Genomic DNA, 18,124 nt, shown 5'->3' with positions numbered 1-18,124 from the left:
AAGCGCTACCGCGGGTGCCAGTCCTCCTGGTAATGCACCTCGACGAGGGGATTAGCTCCAAGCACTGGAAGCTGAGCCTGTCCACACTAGCGCTTTAAAGCGCTCAAACTTGCTGTGCTCGGGGTGGGGGAGTGATTTTTCACACCCCTGAGGCAGCAAGTTAGAGCGCTTTAACTTGCCAGTGTAGATAATCCCTGAGATTTAATTCAGTGAAACATTTTACATATGCCCCCTCAGAAACAAAGAATCCCTTGTCACTGTATTTGATTGCATAGAGTCTCCTAGCAGTTTCCCAAGTTGTCTTATCTGCAGCTAGGATTCCCTGAATTTTTAATTCTAATTTTTTCTTCTCATTTTTAGAGCAGATGTTTATTCTGTTGGATCATCTGACTTTCACTCTGACTGAATTTCTGGCCTAGTGTCAAAACTTTGTTTTGAGTCAATCCACCAATGGGGATTGCATTTTTGCAACTGTTATTTTGCCTCTCAGTCTAGCCCTTAGTGTTTTTCCACATGCCATTGTGTACAACTTGATTCTCAAATATTCAATAAAGGCTGTATACTATCTCCTATAACGTCTTTCTCCCTGTAAAAAAATCTATTGTAATTTTTGCAGAAAATTAGAACTGCCATCGTGGGTCAGACCAATAGTCTGCCTAATCTAGTATCCTGTCTTGTGACAGTGGCCAATGCCAGATGCTTCTAAGGGAATGATCAGACCAGGCAATGACTCAGTGAACCATCCCATTGTCCACTCCCATCATCTGGCAGTCAAAGGATGGTTTAGGGACATGCAGAGGATGGGGCTTCATCCCTGATTATCTTGGCTAATAGCCAATGTACTTATACTGAGGGACTGATCTAATTCTTTGTTCAACCCATTCATAGTTTTGCCTTTCAAAATATAATGAACACACATCTACAACCCCAAGATACCTTTATAACCATAAAGCACAGTGGTAGATTTTCTGCCTATGAGCTTGCTTTCCAAAGGAATTAAGTATTTCACATACTGTTTATAATGCTTTTCACTACTCTCAATGTTTTGTGTGCATTCAATGTTGTTGTTGTTTTGTTAATAGACTGTATGACCTACTATGCAGTGGAAAGGGACTAATAAAGATTTCTTTTTAAATGTTCAGACTTTCATTTAGGGTTTTTAATGCAATAGCCATGAAATTCCACTTGCAAAATGTTTTTTAAACAGTCCTGAAAATATAGGAATGTGGGATTGGTTCTCTCTACTCCAAAAATGTGTTTGGTACCAAGTGTTTGTCTAATGGGTATTTTGAGGATGGCGACTAAGCATCTTGTCATTCAGCAAAAGTGTCACTTAAGATTTCTTGAGTAATAAACGTGTACATAAGCCTGTGACACTATCCCTAAACCATGGTGGATTTGATTTAAATCAAATTGATTTAAATCATAATTTAAATCACGAGTCAGGAAGACTCGATTTAACCATGGTTTTCTCGATAAAAGTGCATTCTTGTTGGTTGTTACAGCCTTAATACATATTCTTCACAACTCAGAGTTAGATACAAGTTTCATTTCTAGAAGGTACACACTATACATTTTTAAACAGTGATTTATTTAGAAAACTTTTAAGAGTAGTTTTACAGCTATGTCAGAAAATGAATGTGTGACATTCTATACCTTGGGGGAATGTACCCCATATTCCTCATTTTCATATAATCATGATCTTACATATAAAGCATGCCTTGTAAGGTATAGGGGAAAGGGTTAGGTTTAGGGTTAGACACCAAACCTGTCCCAAGGAAAGTTTATTGCATACAGTTTTTACTTTCAGTTTAACCTAGAGATGTGCAAAAAATTGGGAATACAATGTAGCCCATACCATCCACAAACCAATGGACTAGCTGAAAACAACAAACAAATCCATCAAAAGGTAATTTTAGGGCAGGGGAAATTACAGTATTAATAGAAAGCAGAATGCACTATGACAGAAGCTACAAATTGCTTCAAATTTTTAGTACATTGAAACTCAACTTGTCTTTTATTTCAAGTAAAAGGAATTATCCCACTGCACTAGGATGGCCTCTTTACGCCTTTTCAATTGCATACAATTTCTCTCATAAAGACAGTCCTTTCCCCTTCCCCCACAAATAATCCATCACCATTTTTTACAGAGCATTGTGCAAGTTGGTTGATGACAGTGCGACCAATTGGGATGAATTTCTTGGTGACATTGTATTTTCTTTGAGAAAAAAACCAAACACGACAACCAAATTGTCACCGTATCGACTACTGGATTGGCTTTGAGGCAAGATTTCCAGACCAGGTCTCAGACAACTACACTGTAAGTGTCGTTCAGCTTTCAGGTGCATATGTTATTCTGTGATTGTTCATTTTACAAACAGAAGTCCTTCTCCATTTGTTTCCAAAGCCAACAGATTTCGAGGAACTCGATGAAGAATACTACAAAGAGTACATCATGAAAATTGAAGCTAGACATGATGCTGAAACTATTAGTAATATTTCAAAAGCACAAGAAAAGCAATAAATACAGTATGCCAAAACTAAGACTCGTAAACATGGGGAAATAACATTCAAGGTTGGTGACACTGTCATGCTACTGAATGCAAGAAGGAAAACAAGAAAGGGAGGGCAGCTACAACCTACCTACGTGGGACCATACAAAATTGCCGCTGTAGAGGGCAAAAGAGTTAAATTAGAGAACAAGTTAGGGAAAAAAGAAAAGGAGTACTTGTGGCACCTTAGAGACTAACAAATTTATTTGAGCATAAGCTTTCGTCAGCTACAGCTCACTTCATCGGATGCATAAAGTGGAAAATACAGTGGGGAGATTTATATACACAGAGAACATGAAACAATGGGTGTTATCATACACACTGTAAGGAGAGTGATCACTTAAGATGAGCTAATACCAGCAGGAGAGCGGGGGCGGGGGAAGAAAACCTTTTGTAGTGTTAAGGAAAAGTTAGCACATGTGACTCCATTTTGGTTTGGGGCCCACCATTGTTTAAATGCCAGCACATCATACACCAGGAGGAGTAATTCTTAGATACTGAATCCCTGTGAAAATCCTCCTCCTTGTCTCCAGCCTGCCTTGACTCCCAGTATCTGGTTTTTGTCAGTCTCTAACTCCCTGTCTCTTGGCCTTGATGTGAGGCCTCCCATCCTGATAATAAAAGTTACTGATGCATGGCTTTAGGACCATGCTGTGTAATTAACATACTGGTATAGCACGAGGAATGCACCAAGCAGGGATAGGTGGTAGATAAGACAAGGGTTTGTTTATTGGCTAAGGTTTCCGATGCACGAGGGCAACATGCTTTGCTAAAAGGTATATAACCTTTGTATAATCTGCATTCAAGGTCCCCTCCTGGCAAGCAGGGGGGCACCAAGCTCGAGCGTAATAAATTTAGTGTCTTTTGGGAACTCTGCAGTTGTGGACTTTATTTCTGTGCCTCAGCCTAGATTCGAACTGTGCGTGTCCTATCAGGTATAATTCGTAGCACTTGTGTGCGTGTCCTACCAGATGTAATTCGTAGCACTGGTGTGCGTGTCCTACAAGGTGTAATTCGTAACAGTTTTGGCGACCACGAAGGGACTCTAGGCTCGCCCCAACAAGCGAGACTACACTCCTCTTCTCGGACAGCTCCAGCTGGCACAGGGTGAGTTCACCTTTGAGAACTCCGAGGAGGGGTGGGTGTGAGCCGTCGCTTAGGCGATAAGGTGGCAAATTTTGTGTTCTTTTGGTAGCCCATTATGGGTTCTGGGCAGAGTGTAAGTAAGGGGACCCCTTTGGCTGAAATTCTCGAGAATTGGGGGAATATTTCTGGCACCCATGGGTTAGGCAGGAAGAAAGCTGTTATTTTATGTAAGGTTGAGTGGCCAGCACTAACAACTCAAACATCTGTTGAATGGCCACCGGATGGGTCCTTTGCTGGGGATACATTAACAGCGCTTAGAAGGAGGCTGGAGGACAAAGCTCCAGCCCAGATGGATTATTGGCATGTATGGGACAACTGGGCTTATGTGCGTGCGAAAGGACGTCCTCTTTCCTCCTCCTTTTCCTATCTATCTCAGGGGTCTTCAGCCCCGCTCTGTGCTATGCCTGTTTCTTCTCCTCCCCGGCGTGCTTCTGCCCCTCCCGCGGCTTACCCTCAGCTTTCTGACTTATGCCTATCATCTCCTTGCTCGCCACCCCCCTGCCCGTGCGGGCCCACCATTGACCCACCGGTTACTCTGCAAGCTCCCCTCATTCAGCAACCCCTTGTTACTCATGGTACGGACGGAAGTGAACGGTTTGCTTTTCCCTATGTTCACCGCCCTTTTGGCCCAGGCGATTTAGTAACATGGCAACAGCAGATGCCTTGCCTGCGTGACGATCCAGAGAAGGTTCTGCAAACCATTCAGTCTGTATTTACCGCATTTAATCCTACATGGGGTTATGTCCAGGTAATCCTGGACACACTTTTTACCCCTGACGAGAAATATTCCATTCTGGATGCTAATAGGTGCTGGGCAGGGGAGGATAGTACCCGGGCTTCTTGGCCCCTGACTGATCCCAATTGGAATCCTAATGTGCCTACTCCAATGGGCCTTTTAAAGGCGGGTAGAAACGGCCTTTTAGAAGCTGTATGTAAAGCTGGTAGTAAAACGGCTAACTGGTCTAAAATTCATGAATGTCAGCAAGAGCTTACTGAGCACCCCTCTGCCTTTTTGGCCCGGTTGTCCAAACAAGTTCATTTATATGGGGGCGGTATAAACCCTGAGGCAGAGGAAAACCGTCCTATGATGGTCTCCTTTTATGTTGATCAGGCAGAATCAGATATAAAAAAATATTTTTCTAAGCATGTGCCCGATTGGCCAGGAAAACCCCTCCAGGAGGTTGTCCGCCTGGCCACCTTTGTGTTTAATGGCAGGGACGAGGAAAAAGCACGGGAAAAACGTAAACAGAAGAAGGAGGAGGTAAGTATGTTAGCTGCTGCCTTGCAGGCTCCTTCGGGAAAACATCATTGGCAAGGGCGCGGAGAGATGAGGGGAAGGGGGCATGGACGGGGGACAGGAGGAGGGGGAGGTTGGGATAGAATGAGGGACGGGAATTGTAATTATTGTAAACAACCAAGGCACTGGAGGAGGGAGTGTCCCCTGCTTCCCCGAGGGGCTCCTTGGAAGAGCCAGGTAGAGGCTAATCCTTCTTTTCCCCCTAACGCCCCCCAGAACCTTGTTAACCCCCAGTGACTAGAGGCGGAGGTTTTGGGGACTTTGGGAGAGTTGGAGAGTTGGAATGGGACTTGGGATTACAGTCACAAATTTATTTGAAAGGTGGAGAACACCTTGTGCCTTTTCTAGTAGATACTGGGGTACCTGAGATACCTCTCCACTTTAACTTTTGTTCCGGGCTCTCTGTCCGATACCAAGGTTTGGGTGCAGGGTATAGAAGGTAATCCCTGCCCGGCTCCTTTATCCTACCCTGTCCCTATCGAGCTTGGTTCTTTAAAGCTATCACATAGGTTTGTTGTAATGCCGGAGGGCCCCGCGAACCTCCTCCGGCGGGATGTGCTGGGCAAATTGGGGGCACACATATATTGCACCCCCGAGGGGCTCCGCATGTCCGTCCCGGACTCAGCGGTTGCTTCTCTTATGGCATCGGTTACCCCTATTCCTGGTGTGCCCTCTGAATTGTCCAGTGTTCCCCACACTTTGTGGAGCACAAATCCTACTGATGTGGGTCTTCTTAAATCAGCAGTTCCAGTGAGTCTGAAAACAGGGGGCGGACCGCCTCCGTCTGTAAAACAATACCCCTTGCCGAGGGAGGCGGAAGAAGGCATCTCACTCCTTATTGACAGCTATTTGACTCAGGGGGTTTTAGTCCCCTGCAGTTCGCCCTGTAATACTCCCATTCTTCCAGTAAGGAAGCCTAAACCAGGACCAGACGGGCGTCCAGTCTATCAATTTGTTCAGGATCTACGGGCTATAAATGGTTATGCTATAGCCCCCCATCCAGTTGTCCCTGATCCGAGCACTATTCTAACTCTAATTCCTCAGTCAGCCACTTGCTTTACTGTCATAGATTTGTGTGCAGCATTTTTCAGTATCCCTTTGCACCCTGATTCTCAATATTTATTCGCATTTACCTGGAAGGGTCAGCAGCTAACATGGACGCGTCTTCCCCAGGGGTTCTCAGGATCCCCTACTATTTTTTCCCGGATTCTCACCGAGCATTTAAAAGACATTGTTTTGCCTAGTTCATCTGTCCTGGTTCAGTATGTGGATGATTTGCTAATTGCTGCCTCAGATCATAACGCATGTTTAATTGACTCTGTTGTTTTGCTTACTGCATTAGCTAATAAGGGTCATCGTGCATCTCCATCCAAGTTGCAGCTGTGCCTAGATCAGGTAATTTATTTGGGCTTTGTAATTAGGCCTGGGGAGCATTTACTATCCCCTGATAGGGTGCGGGCAATCCAGGATTACCCGCGTCTGACTACAAAAAAGCAGTTACGGGCTTTCCTGGGGGCTGCAGGGTTCTGCCGACCCTGGGTTGTGGCTTTCGGGGAATTGGTAAAACTGTTAGTTCAAGCTACTACAACACTGACCCTCGATCCTGTCTCCTGGACCCCAGAAATGGAAAATGCTTTTAAATCCATCAAAAAGGCTCTGATCTCTGCGCCCGCCTTGGGATTCCTGGATTACGGTAAACCATTTTCTCTTTTCACTCACGAATGGCAGGGAGTGGCTAGCGGCGTCCTTTTGCAATACCTGGGGGGTCGCCCACGCCCCGTAGCCTATTATTCAGTACAACTGGACCCTGTGATTCAGGGCTCTGTCTCCTGTGTACGGTCTGTTGCTGCTGCTGCTGCTGCTGCTGTCATGGTTGAATGGTCACGACCTATTGTTTTGGGGCACCCTTTGACTGTCTGGGTCCCTCATGAGGTTGAAACTCTTTTAAAACAGCATTCTACACAGGCATTGTCTCCACAGCGGGCTCATAAATATGAACTAATCCTAGCCGCTGTAACGTCCTCAATCCAGCCACAATGCTACCCCTCCCAGAGGATGGTACCCCTCACCATGTATGCATGGATGTCGTCGCGCAGGATGGTAAGCCCCACCCGGATTTAGCGGACTCCCCTTTAGTTGAGCCCGATTTACTTCTTTTCACAGATGGGTCCTCGTACTATTTAGATGGCCACCGGGTCTCGGGCTATTCGGTTACCTCTCAGGCAGACGTTATCGAGGCTGCCCCCCACCACCTTCCTTCAGCGCCCAGGGTGCAGAGTTACACACGCTTACCAGGGCTTGCTTATTGTCTTCAGGGAAAACTGTTTCCATTTATACAGAGTCTAAGTATGCTTTTGGGGTTTGTCATGCTACAGGCCAGCTCTGGAAGCAACAAGGATTTTTAACCTCCTCAGGCACAAAAATCGCTAATGGCCCTCTAATCTCTGCCCTTTTGGAAGCTATTCAGGCCCCTCGTCAGGTGGCAGTGGTTCATTGTTATGCGCACAGGCAGTCTAACACTGTTGTATCTCAGGGCAATGCATTAGCTGATTCAGCCGCAAAGGCTGCAGCTCTACAGCCCCTTCTGGTTTCGGCTTCCCTCCCCCTGGATGTGTCCTTCCCACCTGCTGACTGGACACTGCTGTATGCTGACGTATACTTGGAGGAGCTGCACGGCTGGAAATGCTGGGAGGGATCTAAGGGCTCCGATAAGGTTTGGCGAATTGGGAACAAACCTATTCTCCCCCGTCGTTATCTACTCGCAGCTGCTCATTATTTTCATTCCCTGGGTCATGCTGGTATTCAGGGCACGGTGGCTGCCATACTAAAGTTCTGGGCAGCACCGCATGTTTATCCCACGGTACAGTGAGTTCTTGGCTCCTGCCCTACTTGCCTGGCCTTCTCTGCTAAGACTCGGCTCGATGCCAACTCGAAAGGGGGGAGACCCTGGGCAAACTTCCCGTTTCAGCGCTTGCAGATGGACTACGCAGAAATGCCTAAATGCTCAGGGTTTCACCACCTCTTTGTTATAGTGGACCAACTTTCCGGATGGCCTGAAGCAATACCAACCAGAAAGGCAGATGCAAGATCTGTGGTCAAGTTCTTAATGAAAGACATTGTACCCAGGTTTGGTGTCCCTGAACTCATTGATTCAGATCGGGGCTCACACTTTACTGCAAAGATTTTGGAGGAACTGTACCGGTGCTTGGGGATTATTCGACAATTACACACCCCGTACCACCCCCAGTCTGCAGGTCAGGTGGAACGCATGAACCGAACAATAAAGACAATGGTAGCAAAGTTTTGTAAGAAAACTGGACTTAAGTGGCCAGAGGCCTTGCCTATAGTTTTATGGCATATAAGACGAACGCCATGCATGCCCCTAGGCCTGTCCCCATTTGAGGTGCTGTTTGGGAGACCAGCTTTAGTCCCGGGAACTTATGTTCCTGTACATGCTAGCCTCTTGGATGGAGATGAAACTTTGGCCAGATATGTTGCTAGACTGCAAAAGGAGCTGACTGACAACCAGTCTGAAGCTCAGTTGTTTCAAACCGCACCCTTAGGGTTACAGGTTCATTCCTTTAAACCAGGGGATTGGGTAATGGTAAAAAAGATCCCCCGCACCGACCCCCTGGAACCCCGGTGGGAGGGGCCGTACCAGGTTCTGTTATGTACTTATTCTGCTTTAAAAGTTGCAGGTAAAGGTTCCTGGATTCACCATAGCTACATCAAGTTGGCGACAGAACCCCCACCTGACCCTGGCGAGCCAGCAGATGAGCCACTTCACGAATGAACACTATAACCAACCCATGGACTGAGCTTTCTAGCTACTGGGACCTTCACAGCCCACCAAGACTTTTTGTGTTTCTGTTTATTGGACTTACATTGGGGGTAGTGTTTTTTGTATGGTACCGGGAGGATGTCGACATTGGTATGGTTTGCCTGGGGGGTCCTCTCCTTATTCCCAAGTCCAGTACAAGGATGGGAGAGCAATAGCTTCTTGAATTTAACCCGTGCTATCAAACAGAGTGTAAATCGAACGCAGTGTTGGATTTGTATTCATACCACCACATATTTAGGTCAGGGGGTCCCATTGGTAGGGGTACCTATCCCCCTTAATCGAACACTCCAAACTAAGCTATGGGCAAACACTACATTTAACTGGAATGTTACAATCCAAATATGGTCTATTGATATGGTGGCCCAGGGTAATTATGCTTTATGTGTGTCATGACGTAAGGGCATAGAAAATACAGTTTTTGTAGGGAATTTTGTGGGGTGCAAGGACACCACCCAAATCAGCTCTGGTGCGGGAGGCCCCTCTACCTACTCCAGAACCCCGTGGCCAGTCCCCGAGGGGTCTGGCTGGTATTGGTTATGCAATCACACAGCCTATAAGGTTCTCCCAGCAGGATGGTGTGGTACATGTACCTTAGGGGCTATAGTACCCGCCGTGACAGTACACCAGAACCTGACCCGGGGAGAGATCCGCAATCTAGTATGGAGGGACCGACAAAGTATTCCTTTAAACCCCCTTTCTTATCGGCCCAAAGGCTTTCACTCCTTTGTGCGTTGGTTTCTGCCATAGTTGGGAGTAAGCGAGCTGGAAAAAGCTATAGTTAACATTTCAGCTGCTTTGGAATTAATGGCAAATGCTACTGCAGATGCTCTATCTGCCCTTCAAATTGAAGTCACCCAGCTATCCCAAACTACATTGCAAAACCGCCTAGCCCTGGATTATCTCCTTGCAAATCAGGGCGGGGTTTGTGCTCTGGTCAACTCAAGCTGTTGTGTTTTTGTAAATCAGCACCATAGGGTGGAAACTGACATCCACATCCTCAAGCCCTATTCCACCACATCAGCCTCGACACTACCAGCGCCGGATTCCAGGAGGTCTGGGACTGGCTCACCTCATGGCTACCGGATGTGGGGATTTGGGGACGGCGTATTTTGTATTTACTTTTTTTGACTGTTATTGTTTTTGCGTTATTTTTTGTATGCCTACAATGCTGCAGTATGTGCTGTCGGCAGTTGCTAACCCTGCAGCGCGGGTACTCAGCCCCAATATAGCTTACTGACGTACAAAAAAAAAGGGAGGACTGTTAAGGAAAGGTTAGCACATGTGACTCCATTTTGGTTTGGGGCCCACCATTGTTTAAATGCCAGCACATCATACACCAGAAGGAGTAATCCTTAGATACTGAATCCCTGTGAAAATCCTCCTCCTTGTCTCCAGCCTATTGACTCCCAGTATCTGTTTTTTGTCAGTCTCTAACTCCCTGTCTCTTGGCCTTGATGTGAGGCCTCCCATCCTGATAATAAAAGTTACTGATGCATGGCTTTAGGACCATGCTGTGTAATTAACATACTGGTATAGCACGAGGAATGCACCAAGCAGGGATAGGTGGTAGATAAGACAAGGGTTTGTTTATTGGCTAAGGTTTCCGATGCACGAGGGCAACATGCTTTGCTAAAAGGTATATAACCTTTGTATAATCTGCATTCAGGGTCCCCTCCTGGCTAGCAGTGGGGCACCACGCTCCAGCGTAATAAATTTAGTGTCTTTTAGGAACTCTGCAGTTGTGGACTTTATTTCTGTGCCTCAGCCTAGATTCGAACTGTGCGTGTCCTATCAGGTATAATTCGCAGCATTGGTGTGCGTGTCCTATCAGGTGTAATTCGTAGCACTTGTGTGCGTGTCCTACCAGGTGTAATTCATAACAGTAGTGATAATCAAGGTGGGCCATTTCCAGCAGTTGACAAAAACGTCTGAGGAACAGGGGGTGGGTGGGGGAGGGAATAAACATGGGGAAATAGTTTTACTTTGTGTAATGACCCATCCACTCCCAGTCTCTATTCAATCCTAAATTAATTGTATCCAGTTTGCAAATTAATTCCAATTCAGCAGTCTCTCGTTGGAGTCTGTTTTTGAAGTCCTTTTGTTGTAATATTGCGACTTGTAGGTCTGTAATCGAGTGACCAGAGATTGAAGTGTTCTCCGACTGGTTTATGCATGTTATAATTCTTGACATCTGATTTGTGTTCATTTATTCTTTTACATAGAGACTGTCCAGTTTGCCCAATGTACATTGGCAGAGGAGCATTGCTGGCACATATCTCATTGGTAGATGTGCAAGTGAATGAGCCTCTGATAGTGTGGCTGATGTGATTAGGAGAAAGACATTATAGGAGATTGTATACTGCCTTTACTGAATATTTGAGAATCAAGTTGTACACAATGGCATGTGGAAAAACACTAAGGGCTAGACTGAGAGGCAAAATAACAGTTGCAAAAATGCAATCCCCATTGGTGGATTGACTCAAAACAAAGTTTTGACACTAGGCCAGAAATTCAGTCAGAGTGAAAGTCAGACGATCCAACCAGAATAAACATCTGCTCCAAAAATGAGGAGAAACCACATACCACACAACAGAACCACTAACCCAGGATCCTATCCTTGCAACAAAGCCCATTGCCAACTCTGTCCACATATCTATTCAGGGGACACCATCATAGGGCCTAATCACATCAGCCACACTATCAGAGGCTCGTTCACCTGCACATCTCTCAATGTGATATATGCCATCATGTGCCAGCAATGCCCCTCTGCCAATGTACATTGACCAAACCGGACAGTCTCTATGTAAAAGAATAAATGGACACAAATCAGATGTCAAGAACTATAACATTCATAAACCAGTAGGAGAACACTTCAATCTCTCTGATCACTCAATTACAGACCTAAAAGTCGCAATATTACAACAAAAGGACTTCAAAAACAGACTCCAAAGAGAGACTGCTGAATTGGAATTAATTTGCAAACTGGATGCAATTAACTTAGGATTGAATAGAGACTGGGAGTGGATGGGTCATTACACAAAGTAAAACTATTTTCCCATGTTTATTTCCCCCCCCCGTTCCTCAGAAGTTCTTGTCAAATGCTGGAAATGGCCCACCTTGATTATCACTACAAAAGGTTTTCTCCTCCCTGCCCCTGCTGGTATTAGCTCATCTTAAGTGATCACTCTCCTTACAGTGTGTATGGTAACACCCATTGTTTCATGTTCTCTGTGTATATAAATCTCCCCACTGTATTTTCCACTTTATGCATCCGATGAAGTGAGCTGTAGCTGACGAAAGCTTATGCTCAAATAAATTTGTTAGTCTCTAAGGTGCCACAAGTACTCCTTTTCTTTTTGCGAATACAGACTAACATGGCTGCTACTCTGAAACCTGTCATTAAGTTAGGGAAAGGTTTAGCAACATTGTACAGTATCTCCCAACTAAAGGTATTTAAAGAGCCTCCAAAATTAGGTGAGGAAAACATATCACAGAGAAACATGGAAAAGGAAATTGCTGTGTATGAGACTGTGAAAACCTTAGAGGTAGGAGAAGTGGGTGGCAATGTATCTCACAAGCCTCACGACAGCCAAGTGGAGGTCACACACACGGAAGAGGAGGGGTGTGTAGTGTCAGGAGTTTCAAGCAGTCACCCAGGTAATTTTGATGACATGGTTATGGAGGATGATGAAGACAGAATGGTTTCTCAAAGGTATTGCTTACCACACAGTTGTTTTTAAAGAATTTGTTGACACACTTCCATTTATCAAGCATGTCAATAGTTTCCATGTAGGAATGGAATGTTTGTTTGCAAAAATCTTTTCTCTATCTCTTTTGTCCACTACACCACACAAGAGAGGTGGGAGGCACAGCAACTTCTATCTAACACCTCCTGATAGGTCCAGAGGGGTGTAAAGATCTGCTGCTGAAATCAGAATTGTAGTTGGCCTTTTCAAGGTTCCTCCCCCACTCTGAACTCTAGGGTACAGATGTGGGGATCTGCATGAAAAACCTCCTAAGCTTATCTTTACCAGCTTAGGTCAAAACTTCCCCAAGGTACAAAATATTCCACCCGTTGTCCTTGGACTGGCCGCTACCACCACCAAACTAATACTGGTTACTGGGGAAGAGCTGTTTGGATGCGTCCTTCCCCCCAAAATACTTCCCAAAACCTTGCACCCCACTTCCTGGACAAGGTTTGGTAAAAAGCCTCACCAATTTGCCTAGGTGACTACAGACCCAGACCCTTGGATCTTAAGAACAATGAACAATCCTCCCAACACTTGCACCCCCCCTTTCCTGGGAAATGTTGGATAAAAAGCCTCACCAATTTGCATAGGTGACCACAGACCCAAACCCTTGGATCTGAGAACAATGAAAAATCATTCAGTTTTTTACAAGAAGACTTTTAATAAAAAATAGAAGTAAATAGAAATAAAGAAATCCCCCCTGTAAAATCAGGATGGTAGATATCTTACAGGGTAATTAGATTCAAAAACATAGAGAACCCTTCTAGGCAAAACCTTAAGTTACAAAAAAGATACACAGACAGAAATAGTTATTCTATTCAGCACAATTCTTTTCTCAGCCATTTAAAGAAATCATAATCTAACACATACCTAGCTAGATTACTTACTAAAAGTTCTAAGACTCCATTCCTGGTCTATCCCTGGCCAAGACCAGCATAAGACAGACACACAGACCCTTTGTTTCTCTCCCTCCTCCCAGCTTTTGAAAGTATCTTGTCTCCTCATTGGTCATTTTGGTCAGGTGCCAGCGAGGTTACCTTTAGCTTCTTAACCCTTTACAGGTGAGAGGAGCTTTCCCCTGGCCAGGAGGGATTTCAAAGGGGTTTACCCTTCCCTTTATATTTATGACAGGCCTATTTACTCTTGAGTTAACAGGGCAGGGGAAAGTTGAGAGGACAAACTGGAGGCACACAAGGTGATGTAACTTGCCAAAGGTTACATAGCAAGTCAGTGGAAATCCTGGCTCCCATTCCCCTGTACTTTTCTTCAGAATCTCAAATTATAAAATTTCTGGATTGCCCTGGTAAATTCTCAAAAGGCCTGATCAGTGTAATCTCTCTGGTATATTCCCCCATTATATTTCCAGCAGCAGCAGCTATTATCTGGCAGTTTCATCAACTGAAACTCTCATCTTTCCAAATGTCACCTTGTGTGTATTTCATTTTATGCTGAGGGAGAGAAGCCAGATGAAGCTAGGGAGTGTAACTGGGCTGGGCATGCGCAGAGTTTAGCAGAAAGCTCTTCTAACAAGAGAGAGATCTGTGTGATACTTCTTTACATCACAAAGTCAGCTGCAGTATTCAGCGTTAGTTTCTTTTGCTCCTAATGAAAATAGCAGGGTAGGTTTGCTTATTGTGCTAGGCCAGGGGTTTTCAAACTATGCTTTGGGGCTTGTAAGGGAAAGCTGCTAGCTGGCCGCGAGACACTGTTTACCTGAGCGTCTACAGGTACAGCCCTTCGCAGCTCTCTTACCGATAATGGTAAGAATTCACTATCTCTCTGCTGCAGGTTTCAAATGGCTACAGATAGCAGTCTCACATACCTGGGGTGTGAGAAATGGCCATCTGTAGGAATTAGCTTCATCTGCCCTCCGTGTTACAGGTAGCACATCCCTACAGATTGCAGGTTCGTACACATATGTGTGTGTGTGAAAATGCTATCTGTAGGACCATGCTACCTGCAGCAGAAACAGGTCCAACTTGGCTAAAAATGGTATTTCAAGCGGTCTCACATGTAAAACCAACCTGATAGCTTTCTTTAACAGTGTAACAAGCCTAAAAGCGGTAGATGTAGAGCTTGCCTTTGGTAAGGCTTTTGATACTGTCTCCCATGACCTTCTCATAAACAAACTGTGGAAATGAAACCTAGATGGACATAACGATAAATAAGATAGGCACAATGAGTGGGGTTCTCCAGGGATCAGTTCTGGATATGTTTCTATTCAAAATCTTAATGATTGAGATAATGGCATAGACGGTACACTTACAAAGTTTGTTAAAATTTAAGGTCTAGAAAACATGGCCTATGAGAGCAGATTGAAAAAGGATAACAGGTTCCAAGTATGCACCAATAAAGTAGCATCTTTTTACAAAAACTGTTTCTTACAATCTGTACCCAGTGTTAACTGCTACAAGTAGCACATTTCTACAGGTAGCAATTTCACATACCCTGGGATGCAAGAAGCTGCTACCTGTAGGCACTTGCTACGTCAGGTAGCAGTGTCCTACAATAGCCCTTTCTTACAATCCACAGGGATCGGTAAGTGCTGGCGGTAGCGGAGTGGTCTCCTACACTACACCACGGTATGCATCCGATGAAGTGAGCTGTAGCTCAGGAAACCTTATGCTCAAATAAATTGGTTAGTCTCTAAGGTGCCACAAGTCCTCCTTTTCTTTTTGCGGATACAGACTAACAGGGCTGCTACCCTGAAACCTACACTACACCGCCCCCATTAGTCTCCTCCCTCTCCCCCGCCATTGTCCCACTCCAGGGGCGCTCGCTCTCCCGCAGCTGGATCAGTTCTTACCTGCAGGCTCCGGCTCAGGGGTTGGTGGCGGCAGAGCCGGGGGCTGCCCCCGGGGCTGATTCCAGCCCCCGCAGAAAGTCCCTTGGGGGCGGGGGGGGGGGGTGATGAGTGCAGGTCTCTCCCAGCACAGACCCGCCAGGGAGCAGCAGCGGCTCAGCCCCCGCTCCAGGCTCACAATGGAGGCGGCAACAACTTCAAACAGCTCGGATTAGAAGCAGCTGCAATGCAGGAGCCGCGGTCTCTCATCCCTGTCATTACAGTTATTCATTATTATGATTATTTGCAAAGCAGAAGCACCTAGAAGCCCATATTTCTGCCTCCCCACTGCGAACACCAGACACAACCCACCGCTCTCAGCTGATCCAGCCCCTTCCTGTGCCCCTTGATACCAAGCCGGGCTGCAGCCCTCCCTGGGGCTGGGTGGGACAGGCTGTAAGCAATACCCAGAGCATCTGGCTGCAGAGATTAGGGGTTCCCTGGGGGAAAGTGGCGTATGACAAGAACTACAGCCCCCGACATCCCCCTGCTCACCCCCACAGGCTTCAGAACAATCAGATCCTCCCAAGGGGTGGGGGTGGAGAGCTGTGCAGGAATCCGAGCATGCTTAGTAACATCTGCTGAAGCCTGCTGCCCTCACCTGCTCTCAGAATCTGCTCCCTGCTATACATGGGAGCTAAAGGGGGAGAGGAGAGATGCGCAGAATTTGTGCAGGGGGCAAGAAGGTGAAATAGGTGTAGTGCTTAATTGTCCCAGGGCTTGCCAGGGCTGAGCCCCGGCACCTCTGGGCTGGGCAGTTCAGAGCCCCGGCACCTCTGGGCTTGGCAGTTCAGAGCCCCGGCACCTCTGGGCTGGGCAGTTCACAGACCTGATGAGGTTCAATAAGGATAAGTGCAGGGTCCTGCACTTAGGACGGAAGAACCCAATGCACAGCTACAGACTAGGGACCGAATGGCTAGGCAGCAGTTCTGTGGAAAAGGACCTAGGGGTGACAGTGGACGAGAAGCTGGATATGAGCCAGCAGTGTGCCCTTGTTGCCAAGAAGGCCAATGGCATTTTGGGATGTATAAGTAGGGGCATAGCGAGCAGATCGAGGGACGTGATCGTTCCCCTCTATTCGACATTGGTGAGGCCTCATCTGGAGTACTGTGTTCAGTTTTGGGCCCCACACTACAAGAAGGATGTGGGTAAATTGGAGAGAGTCCAGCGAAGGGCAACAAAAATGATTAGGGGTCCGGAACACATGAGTTATGAGGAGAGGCTGAGGGAACTGGGATTGTTTAGTCTGCAGAAGAGAAAAATGAGGGGGGATTTGATAGCTGCTTTCAACTACCTGAGAGGTAGTTCCAGAGAGGATGGTTCTAGACTATTCTCAGTGGTGGAAGAGGACAGGACAAGGAGTAATGGTCTCAAGTTGCAGTGGGGGAGGTTTAGGTTGGATATTAGGAAAAATTTTTTCACTAGGAGGGTGGTGAAACACTGGAATGCGTTGCCTAGGGAGGTGGTGGAATCTCCTTCCTTAGAAGTTTTTAAGGTCAGGCTTGACAAAGCCCTGGCTGGGATGATTTAATTGGGTATGGGTCCTGCTTTTGAGCAGGGGGTTGGACTAGATGACCTCCTGAGGTCCCTTCCAACCCTGATATTCTATGATTCTATGACCCAGCACCTCTGGGCTGGGCAGTTCAGAGCCCCGGCACCTCTGGGCTGGGCAGTTCAGAGCCCCGGCACCTCTGGGCTGGGCAGTTGAGAGCCCCGGCACCTCTGGGCTGGGCAGTTCACAGACCCAGCACCTCTGGGCTGGGCAGTTCAGAGCCCCGGCACCTTTGGGCTGGGCAGTTCTGAGCCCTGGCACCTCTCGGCTGGGCAGTTCACAGCCCTGGCACCTCTCGGCTGGGCAGTTCAGAGCCCCGGCACCTCTGGACTTTCTGGTTTCAGCCTTGCCTCCCCAGACGCCTGCAGCCACACTCCCTGTGTTCGTCCCTCTTAACAATAACCCCCATGACTCCATGTAAGTCCCTGCACTGTTCCTGCATCCTCTGCCCAGCTTCTCATCCGAGGGCCCTCCTCCACAGTGCATCCCGCCGTGAGAAGGGTTGGGGAGAGAGAGCCTGTCTGTGCTGGACAGGCAGAGAGACAGGAAGCCCCTGAGTTAATAACACGCATGAGCTGTCACCTGCTCACTTTACAAATAAATTAACAGAAAGATCACACCAGGTCTGTTCAGACAGAGACGGCAATAGACACCACTGATGAAATTCTGGCCCCACTGAACTTGATGGGAGTTTTTAAACCGGCTTCAAGGGAGCCAGGATTTTACTCCAGATTACCAATCTGTTAGAGCTAAATTTTAGCAACTCAGCCAGGCTGCCTTTCAGATTGTCCACAGATTGAGTGTTCCACAGATAAGTGCTTTTGTGAACCTACCTCTAACCAGTACACCACACTGTCTTCCCAGAGCCAGGGATAGCATTCCCGATCTCCCGTTTTCTACTGCCACGGCTGATGCTGCTGGGTGTATCTATTTTCCAAATATCCATGTGAGGCTATGGCATGTTTCAGGAGGTGAGTGATGACACAGACCCCTTCACAGAAAATCCCTGCAGCTGATTGGTTATGGTGTCACAGCTAAATATGTCTGGTTGCTCTTGGTGCTGTTACTTTTGATAGTTTGTCCAGAAACATTAGGCTCCTTAACTGGGACCTCAGCACTGTTAAAGCAGATGAACTTCCCAAATG

The sequence above is a fragment of the Eretmochelys imbricata genome, chromosome 14 (genome assembly GCF_965152235.1).
Source record: "Eretmochelys imbricata isolate rEreImb1 chromosome 14, rEreImb1.hap1, whole genome shotgun sequence".
NCBI classification, from domain to species: Eukaryota; Metazoa; Chordata; order Testudines; family Cheloniidae; genus Eretmochelys; species Eretmochelys imbricata.
This window is presented reverse-complemented; position numbering follows the sequence as displayed.